The sequence below is a fragment of the Muntiacus reevesi genome, chromosome 2 (genome assembly GCF_963930625.1).
Source record: "Muntiacus reevesi chromosome 2, mMunRee1.1, whole genome shotgun sequence".
Lineage (NCBI taxonomy): Eukaryota > Metazoa > Chordata > Mammalia > Artiodactyla > Cervidae > Muntiacus > Muntiacus reevesi.
Window position 1 is genome coordinate 38,049,304 of NC_089250.1, and position 26,156 is coordinate 38,075,459.

General features: G+C 48.1%; 1 protein-coding gene across 1 annotated transcript in view; it reads left to right on the forward strand.

Moving 5' to 3' along the window:
* The window catches only part of SLC24A3 (solute carrier family 24 member 3), a 426,143-nt gene that overhangs the window by 239,015 nt on the left and 160,972 nt on the right, over positions 1–26,156 (forward strand). The gene's annotated exons all lie outside the window — the stretch shown is intronic.

The following is a 26,156-nucleotide window of genomic DNA, read 5'->3' on the forward strand; positions in this document are numbered from 1 at the left end:
CTCATCTCTTCAGATCTACTCCATTGTTCCACCTGTAGGATGGGAGAAAGCCCTGGGCTGGAAAGACTGCCCCTCACATGAGGACCACAAGTGTTCAGGTGACAGATCTGGGACACTAGCAGCTCACTCAGATTTTGAGGACCTTGAAGGAAGATTCAGCCTGGGGCTTTGGTGCCATCTGTGTTTCTGAGTGGACTGGGCCTGGCTGCCCAAAGTCTATGCAATGCTCTGCTTCCCTCGGTGCAACAGTGATGGCAGCTGATGTATCTGATGTATGTATCTGATAAAGTGGCTGTGAAACCTGGGAAATGCCTAGAAACACTTCTCATGGGTCTGGCTAAGACAGCACACAGACGTCTTAGCCACAGATGATGGTGTCATTACACTGGTCTTTTGCTGCTTGTTTTAGCATGAAATTTGTTCAAAAGAGTGTGATCTGTATAATTTGGAATTGGTTGGCCTCACTGAATCAATGGAGGTGAGTTTAAGCAAACTCTGAGAGATAGAGGACAGGGAAGCCTGGCATGCTGCATTCCATGGGGTTGCAAAGAGTCGGACATGACTTAGTGACTGAATAACAACTAGCAGACTCGAGGGTTTGGCTGGCTGTCCTTCAGACAAGTGAGCTAAGAAGGTGTTTCATCTCTCTGGATCTGTCTTCTCATTTGGAGAGTCTGGCCTGGAGGCTGGCGGTCTCTCATCCTTGTTGATTCTGTGAAATGAATATTTATCGAAAGCTGTGTTTTATTCTGTTCATTTTTGCCTCCCACTTTTACACACCTTAGCAACCTTGGTCCTAAGAACCACACTTACACCATTGGACTCACAGCCGCCTGAGTTTTGGATTTTCAAAAAATGGCACCAAATTTAAGTGCCCTTGCAGTAACTAACTGGGGACTTTCCCCGCAGGTGGCCTAGCAGATGCGAGGTGGAGTCCTTCACTGATGGCTTGCTTCTGTGCATTTGTCAGAGAACTAGCCCAATTAGCTCCTGAGATCCTACTCTCAGAGAAATCCAGACCCTTCTGTAGACCCTGTATTCCTTACTCTCACACTCAGCAGGGGGAAGATGCTATGTGCTGATCTTGGAGAAGGGAGGAGTCCCAAGGGAACAGTAGACTTAGGTGAGTTCCTTGGGGCAAAGGGCACAGTCTGAGAGCTGAGTTTATGGCTCCGGAACATCTGAGTCCTGGGAGACCCGTCTTTCCTGACAACGGGGCCTTGGTGTCCTCCTGGAAGCCTTTGAAACAGCAAAACTGAGTTCAGTTATGTAAGAAAAACACAGTAGGATTCAATAAATGCATATTGATTCTTGTTTAATAACAAGCCTCTGAAAGTCCTTGGTGTTCTTGGCAGGAACGTTATAAATGCTCGTCTTGCCCCCTGCTGACAAGCTGCCTGGACTTGTCTGATGTCTCGTGGCTGCACGCGCATCAGAGGGAAGGCCACTTATAAGCATGTTCAGGGCATTGTTGGGGGAGCTGGGGAGGCAAACATAAATAAGAGGCTGTCACTGCCCACGAGCGGTTGGAGTCCAGAGGAAGGAATTGATATCGGAGGCAGTGCTGTCAAGAAGAGATGCTGTGTTGCTACATCTTGGTCATCAATGTGCACAAAGTGGGTTGAAAGAAAAATTAAAACAATAATGATGGACATTGATAGAGCAATACTGTGTCAGACATTGTATTCAGGACTTGACATGCCTCTGTGCCAAGCTGTCCACAGCTTTAGGAGTGCCAAGAGGAGGTGGCCACAATTTCATATGAGGACACTGAGGCCCAGAACTGTCCAGCCAGAGGCAGAGTGAGAATCTGAGAGGCCTGGCTTCAGGCCTTAGTGGAAATCCACCCAACCAGGGTGAGAAGAGTCTGATGGGGTGGAGGGAGGGGTCTCAGGGATCCAGGTCTCGAGCCGTCAAGTGTCAGGAAAATTCATATGGACTCGGATATTTCAGTTGGACGCTTGGGGAAGGGGCAGTCCTACCTGTCCATAAAGAGGATGCAGGATGAGAGCCCAGCGTGGCTCTGAGATGGAGGACAGAGTGAGTCTGGGGGTGGCCGGAGAGGAGAGGAGGTTCCCTGGAGAGTCAGAAAAGTCAGGCCAGGTCACTGGGTGACCTTCCCACATGACCTCTTCTCAGCAGTGAGTTTGAGGGCCTCCCCTACTTGACCTCTGCCCTCGGGGTTCTCCTTTGAAACTCTAGACCCAGCTGACACCTCCTCCTGGAGAGCCATGGGGTCCTCACACTCCACATATCCAAACTGACCCCTTGGCCACCCTCCAGATCCAGTGTCCCTCTTACCTCCTCGTCCTGGGTGCCCCAATTAACCACCTCCCTACTGCTGGAGGCAGAAACCCATATGTATTCCTAGACTGGCCTCTCCCTAACACCCACATCAGTTCCCCACTGCACGCTGCTGGCCGCACCTCCTTGGAGGATGCCTTCTTCCTCTCCCCTGGGCTGTGCTCTGGCCCACATGGTTTCCACCCTCCCACACTCTCCCCATCTTACGGCCAGTGTGGTCCTCCTGCAGGTGAAATCTAATCAAGCTCCCCCTTCTACAAAATGCACATGGGACTTCCCTGGTGGTCCAGAGGCTAATAACTCTTTGCTCCCAATGCTGGGGGCCTGGGCTTGATACCACATGCCGCAACTAAATATTTACTTGGCTGTGCAAATCCTGGCACAGCTAAATATTAATAAATAAATAAAATGAATATTTTTATAAATAAATAAGTAATGCACAAAAAGCAGCACTTCCCACCTAGGCTGCCTGGGCTGCCTGGCTCTCCTGGGCTGGCATTGCCCCCTCTGCCCCACCTCTCATGCTCCCCTGCTTCTCCCCACTCCAGCCTTACTCTCCTCCAGTCACACAGACACCACCTTGGTCTCCCTGCCTCCCAGCTCCACTTCATCTTCCTGGACAGGTTTCCCTCTGTTCCCCTCCACCTCACTCCTGCTCCTCTTCTTCCCTCTGTAGGTGGAGGAGTCATGGACCTCTTTGCCTGGCTCCTCAAGCCCCAGGGAGCGTCTTCCTCATGCTCATTCCAGTTGAAACCTTTTACTCCTTGGTGAAATTAAATGATCGGCCACTAGGCAGGGATCTCCTTGTATTCCAGTGCTTATCAAACAGCCAGCAAATAATAGGTACTCAACTTATATTACCTAAGTAAGTGAAGGAATGAATGAGTGAGTGAATGAATGAATGAGTGAGTGAGTGAATGAGTGGATGAATGAATGGAGCGAGCAAGCCTGGGACAGTCTCCCTTCTTTCCCATTTAGAAAGTGTTCTTGCTTCTGCGAGGACAAAACCCATCTCTTGCTGAAATGTTCTGAACAATGAGAAGCCTCCTGCTGAGATGTTTCCTCTGGCCACCAACTTGGTGGGACTGCAGAGATTTCAGGAGGGGCCTCTGGGCAGAGTCTGAGGACACCCCAAGTGTGTGGCTCGGCCTTAAGCCTTTGCCACTGTGTGTACTGAATCGAACTGAAGGGTTCACCATCCAGTGTGAAGACCAGCCCAACAGACAGGAAGTATGCTGGGTTATGGGAATGGGCCAAGGGGTTGGAGTTGCCCTGGTCTTTCCCTCTTTGAGGCATGGCCTTCTGTCAGAGCTCACGTGTCAGCACTCCTCCTGTCTCCATTGCAGCCATCAAGGCTCTGAAGCAATGAATTACCTACTTATGATTAGCTTATTTACTTGTGATTAATGACTGCTGAGGCCAGGCAGCTTAGAGTCAGTGAGCAGATCAGATCTGACTCATTGATCCAAAGCCTCCAGAAAACATGTGCCCTTGGTCATCAATTATTCTTCTCCTGCCTAGGCAGTAGAGGTTGATGGTTCACAAGCAGTAGCTTCTTGGCAGATTTTTGTCTGAGCTTGGCTTCCAAGGCAGTGGAAAGAAGAACCAAAAGAAGAAGAGTTCTTTGCCTTTGAAATAAATGGAAAAGAAATTCTAGAAGCAGCCAGCCTGGGGTGCTAGACACAGAATTTAGCTGTCTTATTTCAGTGGCTTGCAGGGTTATGGAGTAGTTGTGTGTGTGTGCATTTTAACCAAACCTAAATTTAGGATTTGGAATATTTGGTGAGATCTGAAGGATAGATGGCATTTGTATCAGCCGCACCAGCTGTTTTTCTTGCCTCTGAGGTTCAAGAATGTTCCAAATGCCCCCAAAGACCTGCTTCCAAATGCCCTCAAAGACCTGCTTCCTTGGTGTGGTCATCAGAATTATTGCCTCTGTGAGCACAGGAGAGAAACCAGAGGGTCTTCATGGCCAGGAGGCTGGGCCAAACTCCCTGAGGCCTGAGCAGATGGGGTCTCTGTGTCAGGGGCGTTGGGAGGGGTTGCCTCTGCTCATGGCTCAGCTTTTTGCAAGTGTGGGGCCAGCAGGGGTCTGAAGTACTGATTCTGGCTTTATTCTTGGAGGCAAAGTCCCAGTGCATCACAGGAAGTGGAAGGAGCTGAAGACACCTTCAGGGATGGGCTTGAGGATGGAAGAGAGGCTTCTCAGAACAGCGGTCCTGGGTGGGGCTTAGGGGTCAGCAGAAAATAAAATGGCATCAAAACATATTGAAAGAATTAAAAATGGAGTTACCATATGATCCAGCAATTCCACTTCTGGGTATACACCCAAAGGAATTTAAAGTAGTGTCTTAAAGAGCTATCTGTATACTTCTGTCCACCGCAGCATTATTCATAGTAGCCAAGAGGTTCAAGAACCTCAAGTGTCAACCAGCAGATGAATGAAGAAACAGAAGGTGGAGGATACATACAATGGAATCTTATCCAGGTGTTTTAAAAGGCAAGAAATTCTAAGACATGCCACAACATAGATGATCTTCTGCGACGGTTCATCGTGGGTGAGATAAGCTAAATACAAAAAGCAAATACTATAATACGGTTGCATTTGTATGTGGTACCCACAGTCATCAAATTCAAAAAGACAGATGGTAGAACAGTGGGTGCCAGGGGCTGGGGAGTGACTGTTTAATGGGAACAATCAGAACACAGGACCCCTCTCAATATGATTGACCCATTGGCTCCATGTATGCTATGCTTAGTCGCTCAGTTGTGTCTGACTCTTTGCGACCCTTTGAACTGTAGCCCGCCAGGCTCCTCTGTCCATGGGATTCTCCAGGCAAGAATACTGCAATGGGTTGCCATTTTCCTCCTCCAGGGGATCTTCTTGACCCAGGGATTGAACCTGCGTCTCCTGTGTCTCCTGCATTGCAGGATGATTCTTTACCTGCTGAACCATCAAGGAAGCCCTGTTGGCTCCATGAAGTTTTTATTTCTTTTCCCTCAGTGTATATGGGTTTTCATATTTCAGAATCCTGACGTAAGATCCTAAGTTTTAATGTCAACTGTTTCATTCATCATTTTAATTATGATGGCAGGATAATGCAGCCATGACTCCAGAAAATTTAAGCAAACACCAGAGTAATATTTTCAACACGGGTCACATCCTTTGTTCTCAGTTCATAATTTACATTTACTAAAGACCTGAAGTTTGGGAGATACTGTTATAAACATTTACATATTTTTCTCTTTTATGGATCTTTTTTCCCCAATTAATTTTTTCAAAGGAACCCAAGGGCCTCTGGAAGAAAAGATAAAAGTAGGGTGTTTCAAGAAATCACTATTTAGAGATACCATCATGCCTATCTGTGAAATTTTAACTGCTGTTGAGCTTAATAGTGGCCCTTAGGGTGTGTGGATCCTGAACTGTCTTTTGAACTTGGAAGAAAAATCAAATGATGTACCAAAAAAATGTCAGTGCTGGGAGTATTTTATGGCACATGGTCTTCTTAATTGACAGCCGGCATCCTGACAGTGGCTCCCTCTGCAGTTCTCCTTTTCCTTGACCATGTTGAATAACAGAATCAAGTCTTGCCCTATTTTCTTTCTGAATCCAATACTAGATCTTGGAGGCTTTGGGTAGAAGGAAATAAAAGCTAGCTTTGAGAATAGAGAAAGTTCTTATCTCCTCACAGAAGAAAGTCTTCTCAGACTCCTGAGAAAGTCAGCAGATGGAGATGCCTCCTGACTCTTACTTACTGCATCCTCCTCCAACCACTAAGCCCGAGAGAGAGGTGGGTCGGAGTGCAACGGTCCCTCTAGTTTTTTTTTGTTGCTAATCCACCTAGTTTTCTGGGGAGAGAGATGTCTGGGCATCTCCACATTATCCTTTACAAAATTAACAACCTTTAAAAAGCTTCAAAGGCAGCATATTTTTAAAACTTTTTATTTGGTATTGGAGTATAGCTGATTAACAATGTTGTGATCATTTCAGGTGGACCACATAGGGACTCAGCCATCTGTACACATGTATCTGTTCTCCCCCAAACTCCACTCTCATTCAGGCTGCCATGTAACACTGATAAGGACAGCATATTTGAACCAACAAGAAAGCCTGATCTGGACATTTGCCAAAAGACAATAGCAACTCAGCGATTGATGCAATTAGAGCTATTATTAAACTGGGAGGTTAAGAACCCATAAACAAAGGGGTTAGGGCAGGTCCGCACTTGTCCACTGTGTACCAGGTCTGAAAGTCTCCACTAAGATGAGAGGAAACTGAAACCTTCTGACCTTGACAGAGTCATACATGTCTTTCTTAACCTCTGGGCCAGAGGCTTGCTCCCTGGCGATCAGGACAACACTGTGGCTAAAAGTGTGGGTTCTGGGGACAAAGGATACCGCGTTTAGGTCTCACCCTGACTGTGAGGAGTTGTGTGGCCTTGGGCAAGGTATTGTCTTTCTGAGTCAAACCTCCGCATCTGTGCGATGGTGCCAGTTCCATTCATCTGCCAGAGTGTGTGCATGGCCTGGAACAAGGGACCAGCCCACCATACCCGATCCATGCGTGAGAGGTCTGTGGTTGCTCATCTCTCCCATCTGAGAGCCGATGAAGTTGAGAGGTCAGTGCTGCCATCGCACCCCACTCACTGTGAACCTTTGACCTTTTAATCCTGAGGTCAGGGTGCCCGCACTTTAGTTGCCTGCATCATCTAGTCATTTGTCTGTCATGTCCATATACTTTATGGGGAATTATTTCCTTCACCCTTTTTTCTTTCTTTTATTTGGCTCCATACTTTATGGATAATTATTTCCTTTCCACTTTTCTTTCTTTCTTTGCTTTGACTGCACTGGGTCTTTCGCAAACAGGGTGAGCATACAGTACCTAGGACAGAGTGGACACTCCAGAATTTTCATCAGATGAACAAGCCGAGTCCTAAAACCATTCTATGTAATAGTCATGCCTCTACTGCAACCAGTATACAGAGTATTTTCTGTACTCTTAGCACCAGGTTGAGGATCACAGAGCAAAATAGTGGAATGAAAAGTGCTTGTGGAATGTGAAGGGGTGGAGGATATAGGAGTTTCTTAGGAAAATAGAACCAGTTAGAATATGAGAATGATGGGGGGTCAGGAGTCGGGTTAAGGAATCAGGGTCAGGGGTCAGGAGTCAGGGTCAAGGGTCAGGATATAGGGTTGGGGGTCCAGAGTCAGGAGTGCACTTGGCCTCTCCACTTCCTGCTCATCCCCACCTCCTGCAAGATGGTCCAGCCCTCCCCACCCCCACAGGCTGAAATGCAGCAGATTCTCCAGGGTGAGCTGCGTGCAGACCACAGTGCTGCCTGCCTCGTTGGGGCCTCGGAAGAGACCTGATTTGTTGGGAAAAGTACTCTCTTGGGCGTGCTTGCCTTGCACTGTATCTCTTGGCTGTGGCTTTCTTGGCCTTGCTTGCCGCATTCCAAGTTAAAATAGCTCACGCTTCTTCCAGGCGGGACCCAGCAGCCTCCCCAGGGTGTAGATCTGTGTGGAGAGAGGGAGGGTCTGTGGTTGCTGCCCTGCCTCTAGAGGGGCATCAGTCCACATTTCTGAGCCTCCAGGCTTCCATGGAACCAGTAGAGATGCTGCCTGCATTACCTGAACGTTTAGATCCTGGATTGACACATCCATAGGCCCTCCTGCCCAAGTCAGTCATGCGATTAGAACTTTCTAGACATTTTTAATCCTTACCACGAAGGAGAACAGGGTCTCCCTCTGAGAGAGAAGTACTCCTGTGGTCATGGGACAAAGACTCCAGGAGGACCAGAGGTTGGAAAATGACCAAGAAAAGTGTTGCACATATTGATCTTTGGGCCATCACAGCAGGGATGCTGGGTTCATCCAAACTCGTTATCTTCCAAGTGATGGAAACATCTGGGGAATAAGTTCCATATTAAAATATAAAATCTCCCCCAGCATCCCTCTTTAGACTTCAAAGGAAGATTTGGGGGAAGGAAATCCTACCCAGTTATAATTATTCCAAGGATGTTGGGGAGGTGGGGAGGAAACAGGATTGTTTCTGGTGCCAAATCCAAATCTGCCTCCCCAGCTGTCAGTCCACTTCCAGGGCATTCAGCTTGGACTGTAGCTGTGTTCAAGCCCAGGGCTTCACTCGGAACAGAGGCAGAACCACTGGTCCAGCTCTGAGCTGCGGTGATTTGGAGGGATCGAAAGAGGCACAGCTTGCTCTGGTTCATCCCTGAATACACAGGCCCTCTCACCTCTCCCCAGGGTGTGGATTTTATGTTTCAGTGACAGGCCTCATTCCCTTGGCAAGTTGAGAGCAAAAGCCAACTCAAGGGGCTGTCTATGGTTGGGTTCCTGAGATAGTGATTTATTGATGGACAGTTCTCATGTAGAATGGAGTGAGAGAAGCAGACTCAGACTCAGCAGGATGAGTTAGCCAAGCTGTGTTCTCAGCTGCAGGCCAGCCTCAGCCTGATCCTGCAGGGACCAGAGAGCATGCGTGGCCCCGAAAAGTTGTCCCACCTTGAGGCAGGGGTTGGCCGCACACGGCTCGGGAAGTAAGCACTTAATCTTCCAGGCATTTCAGGTGAAGTGTCATGCATCGGTCACTTCTCAGGAGAACAGCAATTCTCAAAGAGAAGGATGCACTCAATAAACAGCATTCATGGCAGCAGGAGGTGGGGGTCCCAGCCCAGTGAAGGGGATCTAAGTTGCCTGCAACAGTGTCTACTACAAGAATGTTCCCTGTTGTCCTGCTTGACTTCAACTGGGACTGGTTATAATAAAACTGCAAGTTCTTGTCACCTTGAAAAGAAGGCACTGGACATCTGTCTGTGAGAAGTTTCCTTTCTCTTCATACCTTAGCAGGTTTTAGATGTATTTTGAAAGGGCATGAGGCAGCAGGTGGATACATAAGAGAATATAGCTGGTCAAATATTACAGCCTTGGACCCAGGACCACCAGCCCCTGATGTAAGCATTCAGCTAGCTATTCATCCAGGCTTATTAAACATGAGGGCATAAAAAGAGCTGATTTCATTCATTTTTTATAGCACCGTGTAGTTTCCCCCAGGAGAGGTAAGCCTGGCCAAGATGTGTGTGGTCCATACCTTTTATGTGAAAGATGTTTTCAACATTTTTCTCCCTTGTATATGCCTGGTCCTGCCCCTGACCAACAACCTACTTATTGATACTATAGAGCGTGAGCGTACTTGGACTGTTTCTAGCACTTGCCTTTCTGTCATTTGAAATGGTCACCCAAAATCACAACCATTTCCATTCCCAAACCCAAGTTGCCATTTCCTTTCAGACCACGAGGTTCTGATATCCAGATTTGGGCTGGGTGTTCTGTTGTCACCTGAGCCTATTCCTGCTTCCAACGGACCAAGACAGAACCAGAAATCCTATTCTGTGTGGCTATTTAGATCTGAGCTTCCTGGTGAAAATATATATATTTTAAGCAACATGATAGGAGAACATAGAAATGTCTGGAACATGTTTAAGACCAGTGAAAACACAATGAGAAGATGATCCCACTGCCTCCTCATGGCTCAGACAAGTCAGACGTGCCCCTGGGACGCTCCTGGCTCCATCCGCTGGCACTAGCCCTGGAAACTTTAGCCATGGGCAGCTGTTTCCGTGGCTGCTACACTCCTTCCTGACCGCGTCTCAGAGCAGTTCTACCCTAGCAGAGTCCCATCCTAAACCCCAGCCAGCCCACCTTCAGGCAACAGGGACCCATAGGCATGCTGGAGTCTCGACAGAAGACACGCTCATCACAGAGCATAAACAGGCTGATCTGGGATGGATGGGCTGACAGTCGAGGCGTGTGGCCCCTTTGGGACCCTGTCCCTTCGTAGGACTGCCACGCACACACCCCAGGGCGTGGGAACAAGTCAGTGGCCTGTGCTCACGTGGTCTGGATCCCACTCCCGTGGCGACTAAGTGCAGGATTCCTTCGGGATGATCAAGGGGATGTTTGTGGGAGAAGCAGCGCTCGTGCGGTTCCTGGGTTAGCCTGGCTTCTCAGAAGCAGAGCCTGGCAGGAGCGCGCATGTGAGAGTGATTTGGGAAGGGCTCCCTGGAAAACTGCTGGGACCAGGGAATGGGAGAGGGCAGTGCCAAACAGAGACTTTAGCTCAGGGGACTCTGGGTGCCAGCTCTTGGGGAGTGCAAACACCCTAGGGGGTCAGCATAAGAAATAGGATCTGAGGCAAGGTGAGCAGAGCACAGGCAGGGCTGATTCAGACCCCTTCCAGAGATTTTCAGAGGAGTTCTCAGGAGCAGGAGTAGCACCAGGACAATGCTTCCCCCACATCAAACCTTGCTCTAAGTTGGCATCTTTCTGGAGTCCTGATACCAACACTTTGTACCTTGCTCTTGTGGGTCCCAACACACCAAAAGAGAAACTGGGGCGCCAGCATCTCTCAGCCAGAAATGTGCAAAGGATAAAATTGCACCCTGGGATGGAGATCCTGCAAAAAGTGCCAACATGCTTCCCATCAGGATGGAGCTCAGGTCTCAGGAGGATCTGGGTCGATTCCTAACTTGTTCTCCACTGATGACAAATGTCAAGATGCAGGTAGACATTCGCAGCACTTACATAAGGTGAGAATGCCGAGTCAGCTCCTTTTGGGGTGGAAGGGACTAGAAAATTGTTCCGTTTGAATAGGAAGCCCTGGATGCAGAAAGCTATTCACCACAAGGCACGCGGTGGAGCAGAATCCCAGACTCAACACAGTCCAGAGTTCTGTTTCTCTAGCCTGAGGCTTAGTAAACGGCTAATCAGGAAACCTGGCCAGTTTTCGTCTTGGGTCCTATTCTGGGTTCTAATGTACCATGAAATTCAATGCAATTCCACAGGCTCTTGTAGATTCTGGGTGAAGTGTTTTCTTTTGGAAAAAACAAAGCGAGGGTTCTCATGAGCGTGTGCTTGATCTCTGTGAGCCTGGGGAAATGCGAGCTGAGCCCCGACTCGTGGGAGGGGAAGAAAGGGTGCCCCCTTAGAGGGTCTGCCCCAAGGGCACATGGGCTTTGTGAACTTGGTCTCAGTCTCCCTGTCTGTAGAGCTGTCTGGGTAGCTGTGAGGATTAGGGAGGGTCACAGAAGGAAAGCAATGACCGGGTTGTGCATGAGTAGCTCCCACTGTTTGCACTGGAGAGCTTGGCTTCTGTTCAAGGAGAACCACATGGAAGAGTCCCCACCTCATTAGAACCTAGAAGCTGTGGTTCTCCCCCCTCCACACCTTGGTTACCGCTTCCTCCCCACCTGGGAGGGCCTCCTTCCCGGCTTCCCTTTCTTCAAGGCTCCACTCAGGACTGACTCACCACATGTGGCCCTTACCTGCTGGCTCACACAGGGACTTCGGTTCCTGACTCTAAATACCACCTACTCTGATCCATATTAATGGATACATTGTAAATATAGCTATAAAGTTGTCATTTCAGATAGGGCTTCCCTGGTGACTCAGATGGTAAAGAATCCGCCTGCAATGCGGGAGACCTGGGTTCGATCCCCAGGTTGGGAAGAGATCCCCTGGAAGAGAGCACGGCAACCCACTCCAGTATTCTTACCTGGAGAATCTCCATGGACGGAGGAACCTGGCAGGCTCAGGTCCATGGGGTCACAAAGAGTTGGACACAACTGAGCGACTAAGCACATCATTTCAGACAGAGGGAAACAGTGCCTGGGTTCATCTTCTCAAATGACCGTGGTAATAAATCCAGGACCACGTGTGCTTCCAGAATAGGGTCCCTCCCCCACCTCCCACCAAAAGTCAAGACAAAGAGTCTACAGTACCCACCCACCCCACCCCCCGCCCCCGCTGCCCCACCCTGTGGGCAGTCAGGCCTTTGAATGACAGACAGTGGTAGAATCGCTCTGTGTGACTTCCCAGGATCCATCATAAAGGGCCGTAACTTATGGGCATTCTCCTGGGTGTCTGTCTTGAAGCATGTGCCTTTGTAGCTCCGAGGCCATGTGAGAAGTCCTCACGCTGAAGAGACCTCAAGAAAGAAAGAGGGTTCTAGGAGCCCCAGAAGTGTCAGACCCGGGTGTCTGAGCTGCCCCAGGTACCAGAAAGGCAGTGAGGGAGGGAGCTTCCTGTTTCTAGTCCCAGTCACTGGGTCACTGTAGTCGAAGTGTGGTGAAGTGAGGACCACCTCCCTGAGGCCGATCAACCCCAGAGTCATGAGCCGTAAGCATAAGATGTTCTGGTTGTCTTAGGCCAACTACTGCCTTTGGGCATAGTTATTCAGTAGTTGATATGTATCATACACACATATACACATGCACATGTGTATGCACATATATACCTACATGTATGTTTGGGGATATAGCTTTCTATCAGCCTCCAATTTGTATATACACTAAAATCTGGCTTCCCCAACTTGACTGCAAACTCCAGGAGGACAAGGCTGTGTAGTCTGTGCCCTAGTTATCCTATGCCAGATTTAAGCCAGCGTGGTGGGTGTAACAACTGCACCATGCATTGTCAAGTGGATGGGGAACGTTTGTGTGCACGTCTGTGTCCCTGAAAAGCCTGCTAGCATTATAGGATACATTTGTGATTGTAAAGAAATCAGTCTCTTTGGTCTTTGAATCATTCTCAAAGGAACCTTGTATCCTTGGAGAGAACCATCTGCTTAAAATCACTGAGAACAAGTCCTTTGGTTTGCTTCTGTGTCCTAGATAACGCAGCTCACACTAGCCCTCCCATCTGCAGGCATCTGATCACTGGCCTCTTAGATTAGCTCATGATTAGGCTGGACCTTATTTTCTTGGTCCAGGATCTCGAAGGAGTTTGTCATTTCCATCTTCAGAGGAAAAAGTAGCTTTGCCTATCTGCCCACCTTATTGTTACCTAGGAGATCAGAGATCTTCGTGCAGTAAGTTTGACAGTCTGGTCATATTTATTTGACCTATGCAAGAAAATGCAAACATTGGAGTCACTCCCAGAATAATTATTTTACCTCTTCCCAGCCACCTCCCCTGCCCCCCAAAAAATACATATCTTGAACACTAAAAGGATCACTTCTTTAAAAAATATTTTAATAGGTTTTGTCCATAGATCTATATGAAATGCCCCCCCATTCAATGTTTACATGAGAAAAGATCAGAGGAAGTAATATGAATTTCTTTTCCGTCCTTTGAAGTCAACAAAGTTACCACACCTCATTCATCTGTCCAGTGTGCCTGGTGAACTGCAAGTCCACATCCTTAAGTCCGGACTAATCCAGTCCTCTGATGGTGGGGATGGTGAGGGGATGCTCATTGTCTTGGATTAGCCTTTGCTTCAGATGGGATAAAAATTTTTTCTGGCTTATGACAGTAAATGTGTCCATTTGCCTCTGGTCTCAATGACATCATGATCAAGTTTATTACTTCCCAAAGTTTATACCACTGCCTCTGCATCTTTTTGTCCCAAAATAATTATGTTGATTTCTTTAAGGATTTCTTTGACTGTGTTTTCAACTCCACCCAACCCTGCAGTGAAATATCACACATAGAAAGACATGAGCTAGTCAGAAATGACACAGAAATCCTGGATTCCGAGGGGGCCCAGTGGTCGCTGACTTGTCACGGGGAATGTGAGGGAGTTCTGACACCAGAACAAAGTGAAACCTTTCCCTCCTCACTGTGAACACCAGTTGTTGTATTTATGAGTTTGGTCTCAACTAATTCAGGAAATGAGCAGAATTTCCCTTTACTTCCTTTTTAAAAAAAATTATAGACGTGATTACCTTTATTTTATTTAGGTAGTGGCCAGATTTAGTCAAGTTTGTTTGCTGCATGCTTCTCTTTCTTGTTTCTAAAGCTTCATAAATTTGTCTGGACTTGAAAAGCCTTTATTAAACACCTACCTTCTATTGCTGTGAATTTCAATCTGCCAAATTCAGGTGGAATGTCAAAATCTGACACTCTGGGGAACATGTAAGAGGACCTCTAGGCTCCAAAGGAGAGCAGGATATGATTCCACTTCATTGGCTGTAACTGGTTTCTGATAGCACTCTGCCTCCTAACACACTTTCCTGCCTCTGAGCCTTCGGGCATCACCTGTCAGAGACGTCAGAACTGCCGCAGATGTGTCTTTGGATTGCCTTGACCTTGAAATATTTATAGTTGAGGGCTTTGCAAGGCTGCCACGTCTCTTCCTGGAATCTTACACTGTACTGATCTCTCTCTGTCCAATCCTTGGTTTATCCATATGAATTAGGATGAAACTAGGTTGCCTCCTAGCCCTTCCATCATAACTTGCCTGCCCATCTAGTTACCTTCACTTTCCCTGGGGTGTTATTTACCAGTGGACCACACAGTTATTTCGGACTACAGTAGTTCCATGGAGGATTTAATACAACTAGTAGCAAGTTTGGAAAAACATTCACGCGCATTTAGTTTACTGGACATTCTTCTGTGGCAGGTTATGATCTAGGATATATTCTGGACTTTAGACTTCCCATCATGGTAGAGTAGCTTATATTGGATTAATCCTCCTGTAGGAATGGTTATAGACTCTAAATAGAATAAAGAAAAACAATTGTTTAAAGGCTCCAGAAAGTGAATAAATAAAGCAAGCAGAGAATAGAGAGTATATGAGGTTTGAAAGAAGGAAACTATGTTGTGTGAGGGTCACACCCATTGGTGCTTTTCCCAGAGCAAGTTCCCATGATGTACAGTGCATGGGGATAGAGCTCTAGCAGAGCAAGAGCAGTGATCTTATTGGCGCAATCCATCAGAGATTAGTGTGAGGTGCTCCCAGAGTAGCCGGGATTTGGGGAATACCCCAGAAAGGAAAAATTCAGAGGGAGAGCGCAAAGCATGCATATAAATTCCCCTCAAATTCTTGACTAACCCTGAAATTGTGCATGCTTTGGGTGTGTGGGATTCCAGGCACTTCCTAGGGGGACAGCAGCTGAAAGGTTGGAACTGCTAAGTAGACATTTCAGTAGCTATCAGCACTGGGGAGACAAGAGTTTTCAGTTCAAGTCTCTAAATTTAAAGAAATCTGTTACTCAGACTTCCCATTGAAACCTATTAGGACTATATCCCAGGACTAAGCATATAATAAAAATGGCCTTTATTAGAAAAAAAAACTTAAAACCAGCACCAGAGAGCACCAGTAATCTAAATTTCTGCTCCAGCAAAACACAACACTCTTCAGAAGAAGACAACAGAATCCAGAGTCTCTTCAGTGCACCATCCGTACAGTAAATATACAATCAAAAATTAAACATACCTCAAGTAGGTTCTAGATGCCCTTGCTTTGATCTTTCTGCTCCAATCTGTGACCAGTTTTGCTTTGCTAAATGCAAGACAGCATAGTGGCTTTCTTAAGATATCTTTCTTGTCATCAGTTTGTATTCGGTTGGCCAAAAAGTTCATTGGGGCTTTTTCAAAGATAGCTAATGTATGGTAACACAAAGGGAAAATCGTTTCCTCCAGGTAACATTTCTTCATGTTTCCCTCAAGGAGTGGTCAGAGATCATCAAATACTAAATTGTGTTTTGCCAAATAGTTTATCTGTTTATTTACATCTCTTCCTACAACTAGCTCTGAGTTTTCTTAGATATTTATTTCATTACTACAGACTAGATTTCAAGCTAATATTTATAAATGAGTAGCTCCCTAATACATCTGCTTGAATATATTTGGCATCTTTGGGGGATCATATTAAAACTTTTTTTTTTTTTTTTACAATTTGAGTTCTGAATATGTTTTTAATTGAGGTATATTTGGTCATTGAAGCACTTTTAGTCTCTGTCCAGCTTTTCAGTGGTTTACACTCTAAGGTAGATGAAGACCAGAAGAAATTACAGTAATCGCTATTACCAGGAATGAGAAGGGACAATTTGCTTTATTTTTAGGATTTTGTCAGCAGAACTCAGTGCAGGGAAATAAGAAGCACACATGCCCCCATTTCCTTTCCCATAGCCATGGCAGAGCCATTGTTAGTGGATCACGGTGCTTCACCACAACGAACCCCATCCCAGATGATGCAGCCTAGCAGTCAGTCATTACCAATCAACTGATGAACATATGAAATGACCTCTACTTTCTATCCCTGAAATTGGTGATCATGGAATAATATCATGGAGAAAAAAGAAAGCAGGTTTTAAAAGGGGAAGCAGAGGAGAACTTCAACAGCATTTCTCATCAAGTCCTTATGCTAACTACCTTTCCATCTGTAGACCAACAGAACCCTAAAGGTTGCTTCTAGCTCTGAAATGTGATGAGTTAATGTTTTAAAAAATCACCGATTTTGAAACTACCAGTCATTTGGCGTGCACACTTCATCTTCAGTAGAATAAATGCTGAAAGAGTGAACGTGTTCAACGTAGATTCCTGTAGGGAATTGTGACATTCAAAAAGAACTATTTAATTACATTTTTCCTAAGAAAGTTTTTCACAGAGCCTCGTTCTCTCCCAGGGTGCTTCTCAGCAGTGGGCATTCTTTCCAGCCCTCGTGTGTTGCCTTGAGGAGCTATGCAGCGGGTTTCTGCACACGTCAGCTTGTCGGTCTGCATTTCTCTGGATCAATAAGCAGACGTGAGAACACGAGGGATGCACTACCTGGGTCAGACCCCTGTTCATCCATCCAAACATCCTGTCTCTGCCGTTGGCACCAAGGGACGTTTTGAGGAACAGAGCAGTCCAAGGAGACCATAAAGTTCTGAGCACCGCAGACATATTTACCATAAATATTTCATTTCCTTTAATAAAAATTCATTACTGACATAGCCATGATGATCCCGCAGGAGCAGCAAACGCGAGTGGCAGGCTATTGCCTCTGCAAAGAGGCCTCCTCTCTGCGGCCATGGTTGTGGCCTGAGAGCACAGTGTTGTTCGTGGGATCACTGTATTTTTCTACAGTAGCTGCTGGCTCAGACACATGAGCAGCGTGGGTGCCTCAGCTTTTTATTATTGATAAAGAAATATGTTTCTAGTTCATCAAATTACACTTCAGGGCCCTGCCAGGCCAAAATTCTATGTAGCTAATGACTGGGGTTCTTCAGTTGCAAAGAATGTCTGTTCCCTTCCAGGAGAAAAGCTTGTGGGATGGTTGTTTAAAATCTTCTGCCAATATGGACATGAGAGAAAAGAGCCCTGGAGTGGAAATCAAGGAGCTTGTCTTGGGTGCTGGATCAACGTCTGCACCACAAAAAAGGGGGCAAAGATGGTCTCTCAACCTGCATTTAGGAGGGAGGTGGTTCTGTGCTGCTGTTGACAAGGCAGGGTGCATCACTTCTCTATAAATGCATGGGAATGAGGCCCTGATTGGAGGGAAATTCACCTGAATATGGATGAATTCTCTGCTGGAAAGACTAGCATTTGTTGAAGTGGAGGGTACAAGACTGCAGAATTCCTAGTTCCCTCTGTATAGATATGGATTTGCCAGAAGAAGGCCTTGAAGCAAGCTCAAGTACAAGTTTATTTTGGAGATGACTTAGGCAGGGGAGTTGGGAAGTGAGACAAGGAAGGAAAGGCAATCAATCAAAGGAATGTTACGAAGCCAGCTGTCACTCTGAGAAACTGGAGCTTAGTCCCTCTGAGAACAGCAGCAAACAGCGCAGAATGTGCCCCGTGACCCCACCTGTGTGGGGAGGGAGTTGGGATACTAACACACCCAGCCTTCCATCAGACTTTGGTGGAGGGCTTCTCCTGGCCTTCTTGGGGCCAAGAGTCATAAGAATTCTCGAGCTTCTCCAACCTGCAGTAACAGGGCAGAGCACCCATGGTCAGCCTTGGAGAAAGCCCTCAGGCAAAGAGATGCAAAAGAGATGGGGTTGCCCAGCATGAACATGATGGGACTCTAGGAAGGTGGGCATGGATGCCTCAGGGAAACAACTCCTGTCCGTATTTCTCCTTCCTCATTATTTGAATCAAAGGAGCAACCCTTTGATAATTATTTATCTAATTGTAGGTACTTGGTATTTCACAGGGATCATCACAGTTAATCCTCCTAATCACATAAACTGGTATTGTTTTCATGCCCTTATTTTGCACATTAAGAAATTAAGACTGGAGAAGTCTCAGGAGTTTTGTGCAAGGCCACAGAACTCATGAGTGGTGAAGAAGGTCTTCAAATCTAGGTATTCAGGTTCTTAGAAAATCCTGGCTGCCTGACGAGCATACGTCAACACATAGACATTTGGCTGAAATGACATTTGTCAGTGAATTTGATTGATGATGCCTTTGTAGTAATAGTTGGAGGAACCCTGGATTGAGGTTCCTGGTTACCACCTCTGTTACATTCTCCTTCATAGAGGTGCTGTTCACAGTCTTGTTTCCACACACACACATTAACCCATTTGAGTCTGGAACTTTGCTTCTGGCTTTTGAAGTGAGGGACGTGTGTCCCAAAAAGTCACAGAAAGGGACAAAAAACCCAATTCCAACCACTCAGGTTGGAATTTAGTTGTTGGGTGTTTTATTGAATTGTTCCTCCCAGTGTCATTTTTCACCTAATAATTCTCTCTTGGGTGCATACAGAAACTGTGTGCTAGGAGAAAGGCTGTCTGATTCCATTCACTCTGCCTTTTCTATTGCAGAAACATCAACATGCTAGGAAGTCAGACCCCAATTATGATGGCTCCTCCAAGAACATGGTGTGACTGTGGGCTGGTTACTTAATTTCTTTGAGCCTCAGTTTCCTCCTCTGAAAGTTGAAGTTATATAATGATTCCTATCCCATAGAAGCAATGAAAAAGTGGTAAATACATCTTTACACTACTCCATAAAGATTACTTTTCTGCTTCAATTTGGGACACATGTTATTGGTGTGACTTCAGAGTTGAGGGTTCCCTTGCTCCCAGCCTAACCTTGTATTAACTCCTCAATGGCCAGGACTGTGTATCCTTCATGTTTCTAGAACTGGGGCTGAATAAGATACTGAGAGCATGGTAAGAGCTAAATAAGTATGTATTTCATTGCATGGTTTTGATTTGCTAAGTTTTCCCATGTTACTGACAGTCCTTGGACTGAGGAGCAAGTTCAAATGATGACTTCACAGCAGCCTGCACCCGCCTGTTGCCAACATGCTCCCCATCGCATCCCCATGTCCTGCTCAACCTCACTGAGTCTGGAATGCCTGAAACTTCTCAAGTTGTGAATACATCCACTTTCACAGATTCTTTCACAGATAATCTTGTTCAAGGGCCTTCAGTGATGACACATGTGTTCATTAGATCAGTAAATACTCATAAAGCAACTATTCTGCTGCAGGCATTTAGCTGTGCACGGGGGATGCACAGAAGAACAAATTTCCTCCCACCTTTCCTACCCTCACACAGTCTAGTAGAGAAGACAGGAGAAATGAAAGATTGTCTCAAGGCAGATCCTCAAGTGCAAAATGCCATAGGGATGCCAAAGACACATTTGCTGTTGCATTGCTCAGAGTAGGCTTGGATATGTTGGGTAACAAACAGCCCCAAATCTCAGTGGCTAAGGAGATTACAAGTGCTGTTTATTACTCAGGCTACCAAATGTGCACTTCAGGGGGATGGGATTCTAATATCTGACTCAGGGACCCTGGTTGATGAAAGATTCGTTCCTGACACGTAGCCAAGAGCACACAAGATAGTGAGTCAGACCCTGGCTATGGAGGTTGACCCAGGAAAACAGACGTCCTGTTGTTCTGTTCACATTTCATTAACCAAAGCATCTGCATGGCCCCACCTAACCACGCAGGAGGCTTAGACCTGTGCTCCTTCCAGGTCTTAGAATGGAAAGAATGGGTTATTTGTCCACAGCCTGAAAGACCACTCAGGTTGAAATTCAGTTTTTGGGTGTTTTATTGATTTGTGCCTCCCAGTGTCATTTTTTCAGCTAATAATTCTGTCCTAGGTGCATATAGAAGCTGTGTCCTAGGAGAAAGTCTGTCTGATTCCATTCACTCGGTGTCATTCTCTTTTGTGGCCCTGGCCTGGTGGGTACTGCCCTGAGAGAGGTCCTGCCACCCAGCAGCTCATAGGGTTATTTAGGCCAAGGCATGACTGCAGTTTATTGGAAAGTTACATGCCAGCACAGCATAATGGGACCACCAACAGAGCATCAAGAGGGCTCTGTGGGGGCTGTCACCACACCTGGCAGACTTGGCTTCCCAGGGTGTCTGCCAGGGGCCCAGGGAGCAGCAAGATATATTAGAGTGTCTAAAACAGAAGCTTGAAGTCACCCATTGCCACAGAGGGGAACTGGGCAGTGTCAGGACCTCAGTTCTTGGTGCAATTCCCAAGGGGCCAGGCAATCAAGATGCTCTAAGTATTTCATGATTTAAAAAAAAAAAAAAAAAAAAGAACTGGACGAGAGCAGGGTACTGTGTTGGTCACAGAGGCCCAGATTCCTTTCACTCAGGTATTTTCAGGGAGCTGGGCCTTTTTAGGTGTGTTGATTTTCATCTTGAGCCACTTCATTTGATCAGTATGCAATTAGTATGTCTAAAGATGCTAGGAAAGTCCCTGTTGCATTTAAAAAAAAAAAAAGCTCTCCATCCCCTTCAGACTTCCATTTAGACTCATCAAACTCAGGCCCAGGAAAGCAGCCAGGAGAGAGAAGCAGGCCGCTGATTGCCGTTGCCTTGGTAAGGGGAATCCGCTCCCTCCGGGCTCTGTGGTTTCCATGGGAACAGCACTGCTTGCTTCTGCCGGCTGCCTGGCCCAGACTGGCAAGATGTACCGGAAAGAAAATTCTGGGGAGAAGAAGAGGAGCAAAAAGAGACTTTGAGGATTTTGAAGGTATTTGGGGGAAACTTCGGCTGGATGTGTCGCTATTGCCAGCATGACACGAGGACCTTGGACTCCCAACAGCCTGTACACAGGAAGCACTTATCAGAGGCTCAGGCACTCGTGCGGCTCCTTCAGACCAAACACCATCCTGGAGAAAGAGACACCCAGGGGAGGCAGGCAGGATCTGGTGATCAGCGGGTTTTAACACCGACATCGTGAGGAATGTGTCCTCGGCCCCCTGCTGGGCCTGCCTCCTATCACTGTTAAAATGAACAAGAACAGCGATAGGTACCCAGGAAGTATGGCATGGCAGAGGTGTTTCACACACTGTCTGTGCGCTTCCCAGCAACTTTACACGGATGGCCTCCACACACCTTCTCACTGATGGAGGAGGTGGGCTCAGAGAGGGGAAAAGAAAACCCATGAGTCACAGAGGTGGGCCCTGAACCCAGGCCTCATTTCCCACAGTGGGTTCATACTCAAAGCCTAAGCCAAAGGAAAATGTTAAGGAAGCCGAGGCTAGAAGCGCTGGGCAGAGCCATTGGGCCACTCTATCTCTGTATACTCTTCTCAGAGGCAGATGTGGCCCTTCTGAAAGCACTGTTTGGGTGAGTTTGTGGCCCAGAGTCTGTGCTGGCCTCACATGGGGGCTTGTTCGGCCTCAGAGAAGCTAACTCAACCACCACCGGCAGCTCTTGAACCACCAGTCCAGCTGGGCAAGGTCAGCTCATGCTATCTGCAGTCAGGGACCCCGTCTCCTCCCCTCAGAGGTCTTCATTCTGTCAACACATATTAGGCACCTGCTGTATGCACTGACCCTACTCTGCATGGACTGGAGGGAGCAGTGACAAGAAACTGCAGCCATTTTTCATATGGGCCAGCAGGCAGATTGAGGCCCAGAGAGATGAAGTGACACGTTGGCAAAAGCCACACCACAATAGTCCTGGGGATGAGCCCCACATCTCCAGACGCCTGACTGAGGGCCCTTTCCTCGGCCTAAGCTGACCCTTGCCTTAAGGAGATTAAACACCATCACATCAAACTGCTTTAGAACCAGGACAAGGCAACACTTCATGAAATAACTTTGTACCAGCAGGCACTGTGTGGGGTGCATATGGGGTGCAGAGGGTTACTAATGAGAAAAGTGATGAGCTTTGGGGGCTTACCCGCAAAGAAACTGCTGCCCCAGTTGGGTCTCTGGTGATGGGGCTCCTGAGTCATGTCCCCTGTGGCTGGGGTCCTCAGGTACTGGTCTTTGCCAATCAGTCACACAAGCTTCCAACATGATGGAATTGAAAATGATTACAGTCTTCTTTGCAAGTCATGTATTAGCTCTCTGAAATCATAATAATTTCATCATCAGCCCAGTGCATGTTTTCAGAGGAGCTGTCATAAAGTGGGACCCACATCAGGTGAGGCTTCCTGGGGGATTCTTACCTGGCCATTCTTTCCACATGACTGGGAACCACCAAGTAAGAATGTTGTCATTGTTCTGGAAGCAATTGAAAAGCATTTAACTGACTGTCCTCTGCCTTCCAACCCTCCCGACTGGTCACACCCACTGTTTGTCTCAGCACCTGCCCAGTCACCTCCAGCTCAGGGAGGAGGTCCGGCAGGGCCAGCCACTCTGCTCACAGCCCCGTGCTTCTGCAGTGGGATAGTGATAGAGCCAGGCCCTTGCTGTGTGCCATTACACCCTGCACCCCATTAGCAGGCAATGGTTTCTCAGGACTGTTAGTGGTCCTGCTCAACTATGGGTCGACACTGCGGTGGGCACCCCCCCAACAGTGACCAACTGTCAATGAGTGACCGTTAGTGGTCCTTCTCAGTCATTGGTTGGTGCCGCCATGGGCCCCACCCCCAAGTGACCAACAGTCAATGAGTGACCGTTAGTGGTCCTTCTCAGCCATTGGTTGGTCCCACCATGGGCCCCGCCCCCAAATGACCAACTGTCAATGAGTGAGCATTAGTGGTCCTGCTCAGCCATTGGTTGGTGCTGCTGTGGGCCCTGCCCCCAAGTGATCAACAGTCAATGAGTGACCGTTAGTAGTCCTTCTCAGCCATTGGTTGGTCCCGCCATGGGCCCCACCCCAAGTGACCAACTGTCAGTGAGTGACCGTTAGTGGTCCTGCTCAGCCATTGGTCAGCACTGCAGTGGGTCCCAAGAACAGGCAACCAGCTGTCAATGAGCCACCAATCATGGGCATTTCAGCCAACGGTCAGCAGAGTGGTGGTCATCAGGTGGAGAGTGAGGTAAGAGGTGGATCCTGGCCTTCTCCCAGGGTCCTCCAGCTCACCCAGGCTTGGGCCAGCAGGTGAGCTGGGCGGGCCCAGGGACCAGGCTGGGACTGTGTCCTGCCAGACCCACTCCCTGTTGTCTATGCAGACTGAGGAGCCTGAGGGCCAGTTGGGTCCTGGGGGTCTGGCTCCCTCAGCTCTGACAGCTAGACAGGGTCTGGAGACTTGGCCCTGAAGGAGCCAACAACTGATCTCTGCCTCCTCTTAACCAGTCCCTAGACCTCGGAGGGTGGAAGTTGTGCCTTGGGACCTGCCCTTTCTTGTCAGAGAGAGAATCACATCTGTTTGGTGGAGATTGACAAGCATGTCGTTCCCTGACCATGACCTGACCTCAGGAATAAAGGGCTTGACACCAGGAAGTTTGCAACAACAACCATGCCTCTCCCTCCCCTTTCCTAGAAAAGGGCTTTGCTGAGAGTTTTCAGGAAGTTTGGGGTTTTTAAGGCATGAGCCTTGCTTCAGCCTTGCTAGGCCCTGAAGTAAATTTTTCTCTGCTCTGAACGCCAGCATTTCAGTATCATTTGGCCTCACTGCATGTCAGGCACATGGACTAGCATTTGGGTAACAGGATCATCTCATGGAGAATTTCACTGATTTTCTCCTGGCCAGTCATGGGTTCTGACAGCAGGAGGCACCCTTGACCAAGGACTGGGAGTTTCTAGCTGGTGATGAGTCAGACACCAGGCCGGGAAGACAGATCAAGAAGGGGACACTGCCAAGCTCCCCACTCCCCTGAGCACTGAGGAAGGAGGAGCCTGAAGGAGAGTGTTCTGGTCCCCAGCCCTACCCTCTTACCCCAACCCCCACCCAACACCTCCTGGGCCAGCACTTTGGACAGCGCTCACTCTGCGGGTCCAGAGCCAGCACTGGGCTCTGTGGGTCCTTCCCCATCCAAGGGCTTAGCTCTCGGCCTAGGCCTATCCAAGAGCCCCAGTCAGGCCCCAGGGTTGATTGGGAATCCAGATCTCTGCTGAGACCCTCTCCTATCAAACTCAAAGCCCAGAACATCCATCTGGTCCTGGTCATTCCACTTCTGAACTCACTGTTGAGCACCCAGGGCATTTAAAATAAAAATTGTTGTTGTTCAGTTGCTAAGTCATGTCCAACTTTGTGATCCCATGGACTGCAGCATCTCAGGCTCCTCTGTCCTCCACTATCTCCTGGAGTTTGCTTAAATTCATGTCCATTGAGTTGATGATGCTATCTAGCCATCTCATCCTCTGACACCCCCTTCTCCTTTTGCCTTCAGTCTTTCCCGGCATCAAGATCTTTTCCAATGAGTTGGCTGTTTGCACCAGGTGACCAAGGTATTGAAGCTTCAGCATTAGCAACAGTCCTTCAAAATGCCTCAATTCAAAACATAAAAATGTGTCACTTACTGACATGGTGCCCTTGACCAAACCATTCTTGGGGGCTCTGGTAGAGAGACAAGGATGACAGAGTGGGCACAGTGTGGGCATCTTGCAGACTGGTAGGATTGCCTGCACCATGGCCTTCATTCCCTCCATATGCTGTTCTCAACAGGAGGGGTAGGAGGGAAGGCAGTGGGCTGGCTTCCATGTATCAGTGCCAGGGGCACCTTGATGCCCCTCACATCCCTCCTCCTCCTCGTTGATGGTAAGCGGTCCCCATGCATGGCAGTTTTGCATGGTGGTTTTGCATGGTGCCCATCACAAGGCAGACCCTGGCTTCAGTTTCCCAAGGCTGTCCTGATGGATACAGTAACCTGCATACTGGCCCGTCTCCACCTCTGGAGGAAGGTGGGCAGCGGATTGGTCACATTTACCCCTGCACTGAAAAGCCCCGTGGCAGCTGCACAGATTGCTCCTCTGGTGTGTGGGGGCTGAATATAGATCGGATCAGGTCCCCACTAGGAAGAAGCCCCCCAGAAGGAAGAGGTCACCAGGTGAAATAAGATGTGCAAGCAGTGCCAGGAGCCAAGAGGTCACAGCCGTGAGGGCGTCACGGGCTGGTCTTCTGGGTACATGGCCCTTGCTGTGGATGCTCCAGCACACTGTCCAGTCCTGCTGCCCCTGGTTTTCTCATCTACAATCCAGAAGCAACAGCTTTCTGGGAGGGTCGGAGGCATAGTGGGTGTCAAGTGCAGGGTGGGTGGGTGCCGGCTGGCTGGGAGCAGAGGCCACTGCGTATGCTGCTGTGAATTCTGCCCAAACCTGTGCAGATGTCCTGCTGTCAGAGGCTCTGTCTACCCACCACGGCCAGCCCATCCCCAGGGCACATCAGGAAGGAGCAGTGCAGCTATGGGCGATGCCTGTTGTCTTCAGAAGCATGGAGTGGGGTTCAGGTTTGGCCAGAGTCAAGCACCCCTGGGTTGGGGGCAGACAGTGCTGGGCAACCTGAACCAGAAAGTTGAGGGACAGGCCTGCCCTGCAGGGTTCCTTCTTATCTTTACTGCACAGCAGCCATCTGTGTCTGGGTTTGGGAAGTGGGCAGAAAGGAACATTTCTTATGTGTTCTGCATTGCACTGGACTTCCTAGGAAGCAGAGGGCAATGTGGTTTAGAAGTAGGAGGCAGGAAGAGGGAGTATAAGAGGCCAGGGGGCCCCCAGCCAGGGCAAGAGCAGGACAAGGAAAGGACAGTTCAGAGCAAGGACTTAACCCTGCATGTGCCACGGACCCCCGGGTAACCCTTGAGGCCTGCAGACCTCTGCTCGGGAAAAACGTTTAAGTATTTGCAAGGAGACGTGTGACACTGCAGAAGGAAACGAATGCGCTGGAATGAAGTTGTCAGCATATTAGAACACAAACCTGCACAGTAGTGGTTCCCAGGTGTCCTCATGACCCTTGGTCACAGGTGGTGAACTCCACGCCACCC